Source organism: Euprymna scolopes, chromosome 1, assembly GCF_053919585.1.
Source record: "Euprymna scolopes isolate OS-2025 chromosome 1, ASM5391958v1, whole genome shotgun sequence".
Lineage (NCBI taxonomy): Eukaryota > Metazoa > Mollusca > Cephalopoda > Sepiida > Sepiolidae > Euprymna > Euprymna scolopes.
Window position 1 is genome coordinate 201333472 of NC_136482.1, and position 12248 is coordinate 201345719.

General features: G+C 39.2%; 1 protein-coding gene across 1 annotated transcript in view; it reads left to right on the plus strand.

Moving 5' to 3' along the window:
• Window positions 1-1028: 1028 nt before the first annotated feature.
• The window catches only part of LOC145279774 (uncharacterized), a 35016-nt gene continuing 23796 nt past the window's right edge, over window positions 1029-12248 (plus strand). The window contains exon 1 of the mRNA XM_080131098.1: window positions 1029-1613. The gene's annotated coding sequence lies outside the window, so the exon portion shown is untranslated. The remainder of the gene's footprint in view (window positions 1614-12248) is intronic.

Below are 12248 nucleotides of genomic sequence, written 5' to 3' on the forward strand. Positions count from 1 at the left end.
ATGTGTGTAAACACAGACTGGTAAAATTCACCAACAACACCAATGATCAACACATTCAAACACAAACGCACTCATAAAGTGATGATGATGCAAATTTTTCCTAAAAAAACTTAATAAAAAATTTAAATTCAAGGGAAAACCCTGAACGGTCCAATACTGACAAACAAACCGGGCCTACAGTAGAAACTAGCTATATGCAAAAATACCTGACGCACAAGCACAAAATGTCCAGCTACATAGAAGACTATGTGACAGTAGTCCAGGATGGGAGCGGCCACGCATTAATCGACACTGACTACTGCTACAAGGCCGCACACGGCATACCCCGCACTTACAGAGAAGCTGTGACATCCCCAGCAACACACCACTGGATCCAAGCGATACAAGAAGAAATTAACTCTCTAAATGGAAAACAATGTATACCATCTAACACACTTAACCAAAGGCAGAACGACAGTAAGTGGTAGATAGTTGTATAAGATCAAAGAAAACGCCGAAGAGTCCCCTAAATACAAGGACAGGTTCGTCGCAAAAGAGTACAACCAAACAAAGGAAACGGATCCCCACCGAGAACACGTCCCCATCAAAATATTCGGAGACAGTCAAAGTGCTATAGCGCTTTCTAAGGACCCCATTCATCGGCAGAGATTTAAACACACCGACATTAAGTACCATTTCATCAGAGAAGCTCTGAATAATAACAAAATACAATTAATTTACTGTCCCACAGCAGATATAATCGCCAACATCATGACAAAACCTTCAACCCGGACAAAGCTGAACAAGTTTAAAAAGTTTCTATTCGGACCCTAGACGGACATTCTGCTGCTCTCACATATCTTTGTTTTTGTAAAAAAAAAAATAAATAAATAAATAAATAATATGCTGAGAACAAAGGGGGGGGTCCAAAGTAAGTCCGATAACTCTTATCATAGACCCTTTTATGATTACCTACCTTTTTACGTTGTAATCCCATAATCCCTTTTTTTCACTCCCCGCTTCCTCTTCCTGTCTCAAATAAACTATACTTCTCTTTATATCCGTGCGTGTTCGTGTCCTCCTTCACATCTTCGTTCCAGTTCCTTTTCTCTTTTCACTGAAATGCAACTCGCAACATTTATATAAAAAAATTAAATGACTTGAGTACCATCAGCTATAATCGAAACCAAACCAAAACTTATGAAGAATTCTTGGTAAAATTATTTATTACAAGAAATGGAAGTACATAAGAATTAAACGAACCGGATGTAATCGGGGCACAGAAAATAACCCACATGATATCGTATTAATATATAGATTCAATGCAAAATATGTTTTGTTTCGCCCCATCACCATTATCAAAATAACTAAATATTAAAATAAAAATAAATAATTCGAAAGACATTGCCATTGTTATCGAGGCTATTTATTTATTTATTTATTTATTTAACCTTTGTAGTTTTCTGCGAAGCTGCTTTCTAGACACCATCTTGGATTTTCAGCGCGACTTCCTTTTATTATCAATTTATGTAAATGTATCTTGTATCTTGTATCTTTTAATTGGCAAATGCAATCGAGTTATTATTGTTATTAATTTCTTTAAAGCTGATAACAGGAAATACGTTTGTATGCAAGTAAGTATAATGTTACTCGTATTTATTATTATTATTTCTATATTGTTTTGTTTTATTAGTAATACCACACCATTTTTACTTTGGATTGAATAAACTCAAATCAAGCATGATTGAAAAGAGCATAAAACAAAACGAAGAAATATCTTTAAATCGTTCCATTAGAACTGATTTATGAGCATTCAATGCATAAAATAATGCATGGTTCTCTGGACATTTTATCTTAAATCAGTCCTATTCAAATGCATATAAACTTGTGACTGAAAATGGTAGGAAATTTTCACAATTCACAGACTAACCCTCTTTAAAAAGCTGCATCTTCAGATGTTTTTAAGATATTATGATAAAATTTTGAACATATCATAACACCATGAAGGTTCAGATGGCTGTATTTACGATTATCTCACTTGGTAACTTACGGACAAGTTAGCGTACTAATTAGTTTCATTTTAATGGCTTTAAGTAAAAACTAGGTACGGGCAAAATTAGGCACCGCCAAAAATGGCCGAAAAATCAAGTTGTTGTTGTTTTTTAAAACGAAATTACATTTATTAAAATCCATTATTTCTGAGTAACTTTTTTTTTTCCAGAAAGATAAACCCTGAATTTTATCATATAGAAAACAGAATAATGTAAAACTTTTTCTATTTTTAATTAAATTTTAAATGTTAAATTTTCCCCAAAAGTTAACCATTGACATTTTTTGTTTTGCACAAAAAACGTACATAAATATTAAAAAAAGAAGGTTTTTGAAATAATTAATTTATTTATTTGTTGTTTAACTAAGATTTATGATGATTTTCTATGAGAATATGCAAAAGTATTATAAGTACTTGTATTTCAAATAATTCCACTTATTCATATAGGCCACCAGTTACTTCGCGTCGATCTAGAGTCTAGATCGACACTGTTTACGTTTGTATTCGATAAAAAGCAAACTATGGAAGACCAAACAAGCCAAAAAAAACTTATTTTTCAGTAACGAAAATTTCAATGTATTATTAACGCTGAGGCTGGCCAGTACCAGATGGGTTACCATTTGTATGAGTTTGGTTTTTAATGTGTATGAGTGTGGGGACCAGGCTCCCCAAAATGGGGAGGGGCAATTTAAAGCAGAATAAAAAAAAATTATTTCAGCGCGTTTGGTCCACCGTAGTCGAAAGGCGGCAAACGTTTTCAAACGGGATCGAAAAAATGATGCTATTTTTAACACAAAGGGCACAATATTTATCGAATTTTTTTTTTGTATCGATTCTTCAAAGCATGCCCTGTTTAATAATGGTCATGTATTATTCGGCTCGCTAAAAAAAAAATTGTTAATTTATTTATCAAAGATTTTAAAATGGCTTTTTTCGTATAAATATTTAAAAAAAAATTATTTTTGTTTTGCTTAACTTAAATTAATTATTTTACTTAACATATTCACCGAATTTCACACTTCAAAACTCAAAAGCGGGATAATTAAACACAATCGAAGTTCTGATATTCAGACGTCAAAATAAGGTATGCAAACAATTTCTTTTTTTAAATCTATATTTCTGTCCCTTACAACAACACAATTGTGTTCAGTTTTGTGGAAAAAAAACTATTTAGAGGGTAAAGTAGATTACCCGGTGATAGCGTAAGCTCCGAGGGGTTGCAAAGGATGCCCTAAGCGACCCCCCCCTACTGGGTCAAGAAAGAGGGTACTACTTCAATGTGTATTGCTCTGATATTCAAGCAAGTGAACAGGAGCAAGTACATTTTTGTATCTCGTTTCCCGTCACTCACCCAAAGATGGCCAGTAGAATCAATCCCAGTGTGTTGATAGGGGACTCTGAAATCGGTACAGTGTGACGGCAGGGCAGCAGCAGCATTCGGCGTCACTGGCGTTGAATTATAACGTTTACATCTGGCACAAACAGCCAGTACCTTATTCACAGCTTGTCGACCCTGCGGGACCCAATAACCGCTTCGCCTCAACTCCGCTAGGGTTGACCCAGTTCCAAGGTGGCAACACCTTTCATGACAATCTAAAATGATGAGTCTGGTAACAGGATGATGTTTCCCTATCAGAATGGGGTTTTTAACTTCATAACCAAAGTGGGAAGATTGGTTGATTCTTCCCCGAGATCGAATCAAACCGTCAGGGTCCAGAAAAAGATCCAGAGCACGAACCCTAACTGGCATGGGTTTACCACTCGGCTCCTTTAGGTACTCCACTTCCACGGGAAATTCTTGCCATTGCACTGTCTTCATAAGGTAGATCGCTGCCTTAGAGTTGTAGTCCCATTGTCGATTAAATCGGATGGCTAGGAACTTAAACACCAAGGCAGTAACAGTCAGTAAACCAGAGAATGAGGAAAACTTCTGAAAAGGTATGGCCAAAGTGTACTCTTGATCATGAATCAAAGAACAATTTGCTGAACTGCGGGTCATTCGCTGGCATATCTCACTCAAACAGGGCATATCCTGTCCTGGCCATTGAGATATTCCTTCGCATAGCCAGGAAGGGCCTGAACACCAAAATTCCATCTTGGATTGGAACTTTCTCAATGTTAATCCTCTTGTTAACAAATCCGCCGGGTTGAGTATACTATCAACATATCTGAAGAGAGTCTTCAAGCCATAGCGAGACTCCAACTCCACTTTCATCTGCAGAATGTCTTTAAGTCTATTTTTTGCAAAAACATTTTTGCTAGCCATGTTTTGAGATAAAATCCAGGACAAGACCACCTGTGCATCCGTGGCTATACACAAATTCTCAGGAACAAATCCTTCACAATTGTCCAGGATTGGGGGGAGACACTTGAAGGCGAGGAAAACGGCCATTAGTTCCAACACAGGCAAAGTCTTGTCCTTCATAGGTGCCACCTTAGCTTTCGCAAATAATAAGGATGACTGACCATTTTGCACGATATACACGGCAAACCCATATGCTTCCTTGGACGCATCGCAAAACAGGTACATATCTCCAGGCAGCCCTGCCATAAGCGCCTTGCGCAAAAAACGGAAATCACTCAACCCTGAGAGGTCCCTGGCTAGTTCTCTCCAATCGCTCAAGATCGCTGGCTGGAGTGGATCATCCCAACCTGCACCATTCTTCCACATGGACCTGATTAGCACTCTACTGCGGATAGTAACCGGGAGACATAGGGACAACGGATCGAAGACCTTAGCTGACTGAAAGAACACCTCTCTTAGTTGTCACGTCAGGATTACACTTTACCGGAGCGACATACAACTCCTCCGAATGTGGGGAGTATCGGTAGCCCAGTACTCTCTCCCACTCCTCTTCATGGATACTTAGAGTACCATCCTCCTTCATCCTATTGCGGAGCGCCTGACTGTTTGAGGTGCATGACTGGATAATAAAGCCCCCTTCCAGCAAACGCTCTCTAACAAGGGAATACAATGTAGTAAGCTCACTCGCGTCTGCCACGGATGCCACACGGTTATCTACATAAAACCGGTCCTCCATCATTCTGCGGCAAGCATCCTGAGGGTATTTTGCCGCATGCAATTTTAAGATGCACCCCAACACAAATGGGCTTGAGGTAAACCCGAATATCAAGGTGGTATAGCGGAAGCAGCGCAAACAATCTCCTTGTTTAAGAAAAAAGCAAAACCGGTTCCTATCCGCCTCCAGCTTAAGCCGAATCATTAGGAAGGCTCGGCGAATGTCTGCTAGTAGCACATAATTGTTGGCTCTAAAGGCCAGCAACAACTTTAAGATGTCCCCTGTTAAGTTAACGCCAGAATATGCCGCTTCGTTCAGTGATAATCCATCTCCTGTCCTCAAACTACAGTTGAATACGGGTCTGATCCTGGTAGTTGCCGTAGGGTCCGACTTGAAAACTGGTCTATGTGGTATCCACACATATTTGTCGAACTCCTGAGGGGAGACAAAAATCTCTTCAATTATACCGTCCTCCTGTAGCTGACGAAACACCTCCAAATATTCATCATATATTTTTCTTTTAGTCAAGTTTGCTGCTACCCGGTCTAAAACATGCAAGGAAATTGCATGATTAGAGGGGACTCTGGCTAATCTATCGTGATGCCAGGAGAGCTCCACATAATAGCTTCCATCCCGAAGCTCTACCGTTTCCTCAAATCGCTTCATCTGCACTTTATCGTAATCAGAAAAGTCCTCCTGACTGGGAAGCCCCAGAGATTCCAACGTAAACATTTGTTCTAGTCCTCTTTGTACCATACTGTCAGGAAAGCACTCCGCCATGGGATCCAGGTATGTTGATTGTGTTTCAAGGACAAAACATAAATGTGATGAATTTACCTGGGGGGTATGTTCCATCACCGAATTAAACGAGAGGTGAGTAACCTCAGAGAGGGGCTTATCTTCCAAGAAAAAAGAGTCCACTGCTCCAAACGGGACCAATCCAGGCGGGGTTGCAAAGGCCCATCCATTCAAACACGGAATCAGCTTCAATGAGTCCAGGTGTTCAATCAGGTCTAACCCAATTATTCCCTTGATCGGTATTAAATCCCTTCCGGTCTCAAACTGGCCGGCCAAAGCATATTTTGCATCCTGAAAGACACGCAATAGAGATCCCAGGTTGGCCACTCGAACCGACAAGTCCATACCATCGGCTACCAAGACAGGAGATGTCACAGTCCTTCCAGAACCCAAGTCAACTCCCAGGACTACCTCTGTGAACCCACGCTGACACTCACCTAGAAAGGTAGACAATCTCAGCTGACAATTGACACCAAGGGTTTCGATTGGGCACAAAGTTCTCAGTACATCTGCCGCCAGATATGTTCGCCCGCTACCCGTGTCCAGTAGGCAATTCACTGACACTGTCTTTGGTCCACAAGAGAATGTAACTGAGAGAATGGGTGGCAACGTGCGGGAATACCCGGTTGAAGTTGCATTGTTCACATCCACATGAAAAGAAGGAGTAATAGCGTTCCCCCTACCAAACTTTTGAGACATATTCTGTCTTACTGTTGATGTAAATGCAGTGGAGACACCGCCCTTAATCTGCAATCTCTTTATTGCTTCTCCAGTTAATCTCAATATGGAGGACAAAGGCGGCACCCGTCTATTTGTTAGCGCTATTATCTCCCCTTTCAGTTCGAGAGGAAATTTCCTAAATAGAATCTTAGCCATCAGTCTGGCTCCACCAGAATCGTCCACAGAAAAGTCACACAAAAAGGAATTCCCCAGTTCTTCCAACAGCGATGCCGTCCTGGAAACGAAGTCCCCCAGCTCAAAAAGGGCTCCACCTTTCTTTGATACATAGTCCAGAATATCCTGGAATATTTGGTCAATGATTTCATCCAGGTCCAGATACTCCCTCTTCAGTATAGCCATGGCTTGCTGGTAATTGGTGTCAGTGCAACTCAGGTGATTTACCAGCCTCAAGGCTCTGTCTGAGAGTGAACACTTCAAGAAGTTCAACCTCTCGGCATCATTGGCCATGCCGATCACGCAGTTCTCAAACCTAGTCAAGAAGTTTCTGAAACTTATGTGGTCGGACTCCATTTCCTGTCCGCTAAATGTAGGCCCTGTGATCTGTATACGTGGGGGTTTAACAATGAAGGAAGAACCTCTCCCGCTAGTTGCAGAAGCCCTTGAGAACTCAAAGGCAGATTCCGAGTAAGGGCTGGGCTCTGGCTGTCGGTATGCTTGATCCAAATCGCCCAAGTCTTCATAATAATCCTTTAGTTGAGGCAGCCAAGCACCCTCAATCTCGGCAGGTGTACTCTCATCAAAGGAGCCTAACTCCAGCTGTGTGATACAAGTCTCTAACTCGACAATGAATTATCGAATCTCCGTCTTTAAGAATGAGTACGCCGATGGCCTAACTCCATCACGACACATCTTCAGTCGTCCCTGAATCTTCTGAGTCAATGACTCCCTTCTGCGTAGGAGCTGCTCTTTCGTGACGTTCATGACGGTAGTTAACCGACAAAAGAGTAAGCAGCAAAACCTTTGCAAAATGTGGAAAAAAAACTATTTAGAGGGTAAAGTAGATTACCCGGTGATAGCGTAAGCTCCGAGGGGTTGCAAAGGATGCCCTAAGCGACCCCCCCCTACTGGGTCGAGTAACAAGTATTGTAGTACGGCGAGCAGCGAGTAACTAAGTTGTGCCAACCGTTCACCAGTAAGTCATTAACAGAACTGGTACTAGTCAGAGACACAATTCTTTTATAACAGAAGAATTGTGCCTCCCCCTACTCTTCCAAGTCTATAAGAGACTCGTCCTCTCAACCACTCAGATTAGAATTCCGCCCTCGAGGCCGGCGCCACCAAGTAAGCAATCTTCTTTATTTTTATTTTTATTTTTATTTTCTCACAGTTTCAGATGATTATTTTAAGCATATTTGTACCCCCTCAAAACAAGGGGGGAGTTGTAAGTAAAAAAAATATATATATAAATATCGTTTATGAGAAATAAGTACACTGTTATAAATTTCATTCTTCTCCTAATAATCGCTGAAAATTTCGTATTGATCGGATAATTACCTGATTTTTGGTAGATTTTTAAAAAGATGGTCCGTCAAAATGTACTTACCTGCCCTCCCAGTTTTGGCGGTGCCTAGGCAAAATGAATGCCGATGCTCAAAATGTATAAACATTTGGTGAAAGTGCACTGGGGGACCACCCGAAGCTTTACCTTTAAAAAGTTTTTTTTATTTTTTTATATTCAACTGTGTACTAGGTGTATTCGGGTCTGCTGCAAACAAATATCACAGTTTATTTTGTCGCTGACACGACCCGTGGTTACTAGTATAGTTAGTTATGTTTGGTCGCCATTTTTTCAAAAACTTTCATGTACAACGGTGAAGTGAAGTGGGTACGCACATGCAGAAATTTGCAGTTATTGTAGCAGACAGAATAGACACCCAACCTCCCCATTTTAAGAATGGCGGTCGGAATAGACACCCCCAACCTCCTCATGTTAACAACGGCGGTCGGAATAGACACCCCCAACCTCCTCATGTTAAGAATGGCGGTCGGAATAGACACCCCCAACCTCCCCATTTTAAGAACGGTGGTCGGAATAGACACCCCCAACCTCCTCATGTTAAGAATGGCGGTCGGAATAGACACCCCCAACCTCCCCATTTTAAGAACGGTGGTCGGAATAGACACCCCCAACCTCCTCATGTTAAGAATGGCGGTCGGAATAGACACCCCCAACCTCCCCATTTTAAGAACGGTGGTCGGAATAGACACCCCCAACCTCCCCATTTTAAGAACGGTGGTCGGAATAGACACCCCCAACCTCCCCATGTTAAGAACGGCGGTCAGAATAGACACATCCAACTTCACGCATGTTAAGAACGGCAAATTTTACACACACACACCCAGAAAAAATTGTTTTCTTTTTCGCTTGTTTAGAAAAAAAAAAAAAATACCATAACACATTTTTTCCTTGTTAAAAAAAAAGAAAAGATGGCGGCCATTGCACAAAAGCTATTATAGAAAGCATTGGATTTTACGCTATTCTTGTCAGCGAGAATTTAAACTATTAAACTTGTTTGCAGCAGACCCGAATACACCTGTAAACAGTTGAATATAAAAAACCCCAACTTCTTAACGGTAAATCTTCGGGTGGTCCCCCAGTGCACTTTTACCAAACATTTTGACCCGTACCTTTACTTAAAAAATCACCAAAAATCAGGAAATTAACCAATTTTAATGACATTTTCAGTATTTATCAAATAATGATCGCGGAATATAATGAATTAATTATTTTTTATTTACATTTGAGTGGAAATGTATTATTTTGTTCAAACAAAAAATACCTTTACTAAAGTTATAGTTTTCAGTAGTAAATCAAAAACACAAGAATTTATTTTTGCTTTTTTTATATAAATAAATAATTTGTAACAATAAAAAAAATAATAATTTTTACAGGTGAAAAGTCATCCCCCTCTCAGTACAGACCAATAAGTCTCCTGTGTGTCATGAGTAAGTTACTGGAATCCACAATAAATAGAGAAGTAGTCAACCACCTCAAATAACCTTCTTAGCAACATGCAATATGGTTTCCGCTCTGCTAGATCTACAGCAGATGTGCTAACGGTTATATCTCATAGGATTAGCGAATCTCTCAACAAAGGCTTCATTTCAAGGGCAATTGCTCTCGACATACCAAAGGCCTTTGATAAGGTTTGGCATAAAGGCGTACTACACAAGATTTCCAGCTATGGTATAACTGGAAATGTTTTCTCTATCATTAAATCATTTCTATCTGATAGGCTCATAAGAGTAGCGGTTGATTGGCAGAAATCAGAGGCCCACAGTATTAATGCTGGAGTCCCTCAGGGATCCATACTGGGCCCAACTCTCTTCCTGATCTACATCAATGATCTCCCAAAACACATACTAAAATCTTTCATTGACATCTATGCTGATGACATGACCATCTATGGCAACACATCAAAGGCCGTAAATGATGATGTTCTCACTGATTCTCTCTCCTCTGATCCTGGGTACGTGGTACAGTGGGGAAAGGTGGTTAGTTACCTTTAATGCATCTAAGACCAAGCTCCTATCTCTACATCATAAACGCTCTGATCCCCATCTGGCATCAATTGAAATGGATGGCTCTCGTCTAAGGGAGGCCCCAGGATTTGATAAGCTCCTGGGTTTGACATTTACACCTGATGTTTAAATGGAACACATACATCAAGTCTGTGGGCAAGGTCGCTGGGAAAATGGTGGGATCCTTCTACCGCTCCAGAAGATATCTTACTAATGATGCAGTTCTCTATTTATATAAGAGCCAAGTATGTCCAAAGATGGAGTACTGCTGCCACATCTGGACTGAGGCTGCAAAAAACAGCCTATCCTGCCTTGACAGAGTACAAAATAGACTCCGTGGCTTGGTGGGGGATGCCCTTTTCTCTACCCTGCAACCTCCTTCCCACAGAAGAGACGTAGCGAGCCTGTCATTGTTCTATCATTATTTCCATGGCAGGTGCTCGTCTGAGCTCCATTCTCTGGTCCCCCTTCGCCAATCTTTTGCAAAAAACACCCGACTAGCTGAAACCACCATCAATAATTTTCCCCACTCCCTATCTGTGCCTTAATCAAAACGTAGATACCATGAACAAAGCTTCTTTCTTAGAACTGTACGCCTGTGGAACTCTGTTCCGCTTGCCTGTTTCCCTCTCGACTTCAACCTGGATGTCTTCAAGTCCAACACAAACAAATTCCTGATGAACCGCCCCCCCCTAAGTAATGACACCTTACCAATTCTCCAATACTATTGCTACACTATCCCTTTGATTACTGTACACACAATAACCCTTATCCCTGAGTGGCCATTGGGCCTTGATAAGTGGTGAACTCCATGTAAAAAAAAAAGGAACATTACGAACAAAGCCCCAAAGTCCATATTAATGAATTCGATATAACTCGAAGAAAAATGAATTTCTCGAACTATCAATATTACCATTAAATTAAGCATTGTTTATTTAATATTTTCACATAAAAAAATTATAATAGCAAAAATATTTCTACTTTTTTTTAAATTACAGATTTTGCATGATTTTTATATGCAAGATTTTAATAATTTCCTTGCTTGCAAAAACGTGAAACTTTCGGCGTAACATAATTTTTATATGATCTCAAACACTAATTAAAAAAAAAATTAATTTAAAAACAGGAACAAAAAAAATAATTAAATTAATAAATGATAAAAATTGATACAAAATTTCAGAATAGAAATGTATGGATGCACGTCTAGGGGGAAAAAAAGAAATCTGAAACCCCTACCTTGTTTTACTATCATGACTTCATTTTGAAACAGCTTTTAATTGGCTGAAATTTTGGGCTTTCATATATTTGTGTTTACAAACATTTATCGTTTGCGTTTTGCCGAATGGCATCATTACTTGCTTTTTGAGGGCTAATTAATCTATTAATTTTGTATAAACAATGTTTTTTTTGTTGTTTTTTTTAATATAATTCAATATCTTAGGACTTTACTAATTATTTTTGAAATAGACCCAGAAAACTAATATTTATCTTTTTAAAGGATTTTTACAATGAATTTATCTAACATCAAAATTTAGCTGAATTGGTTAGCTCACTGTGAAAACATTTTCATAACTTTTTTTTTTCATGTGTACAAATAGTTTTTCCTTTAGGAAATTAACTTTAGTCTCTTATCTTTCAAATGCAATCAAAAAGTAGTTGGAAACCTACTAAAAAACTATGATGAATCAGCTTTTAAAACTAGGTCTCCATATTTTTGTCCGCCCATTTTTGTCCGTACCTAGTAGAAACATAATAAAAACAGCTAAGAATGGAAGGTAAGGCTTTATCACCATGCGAAATATTATTTTGATGGATATAATTATCATTAATCTGTGAAAAATCAAAGTTGGTGACTGGGAAATCCACGAATGCAACCACGAAGTATTCAAAGAAATTATTAACAAAATATGGCTAATAGCTAGGTACAGGCAAAATGAATGCCGATGCTCAAAATATATAAACATTTTGACCCCTCCCTTTACTTAAAAATTCACTAAAAATCGGGGAATTAACCAATTTTAATGAAATTATCAGTATTTATCAAATAATGATCGCGAAATATAATGAATTAATTATTTTTATTTACATCTGAGTGGAAATGTATTATTTTGTTTAAACAAAAAATATCTTTACTAAAG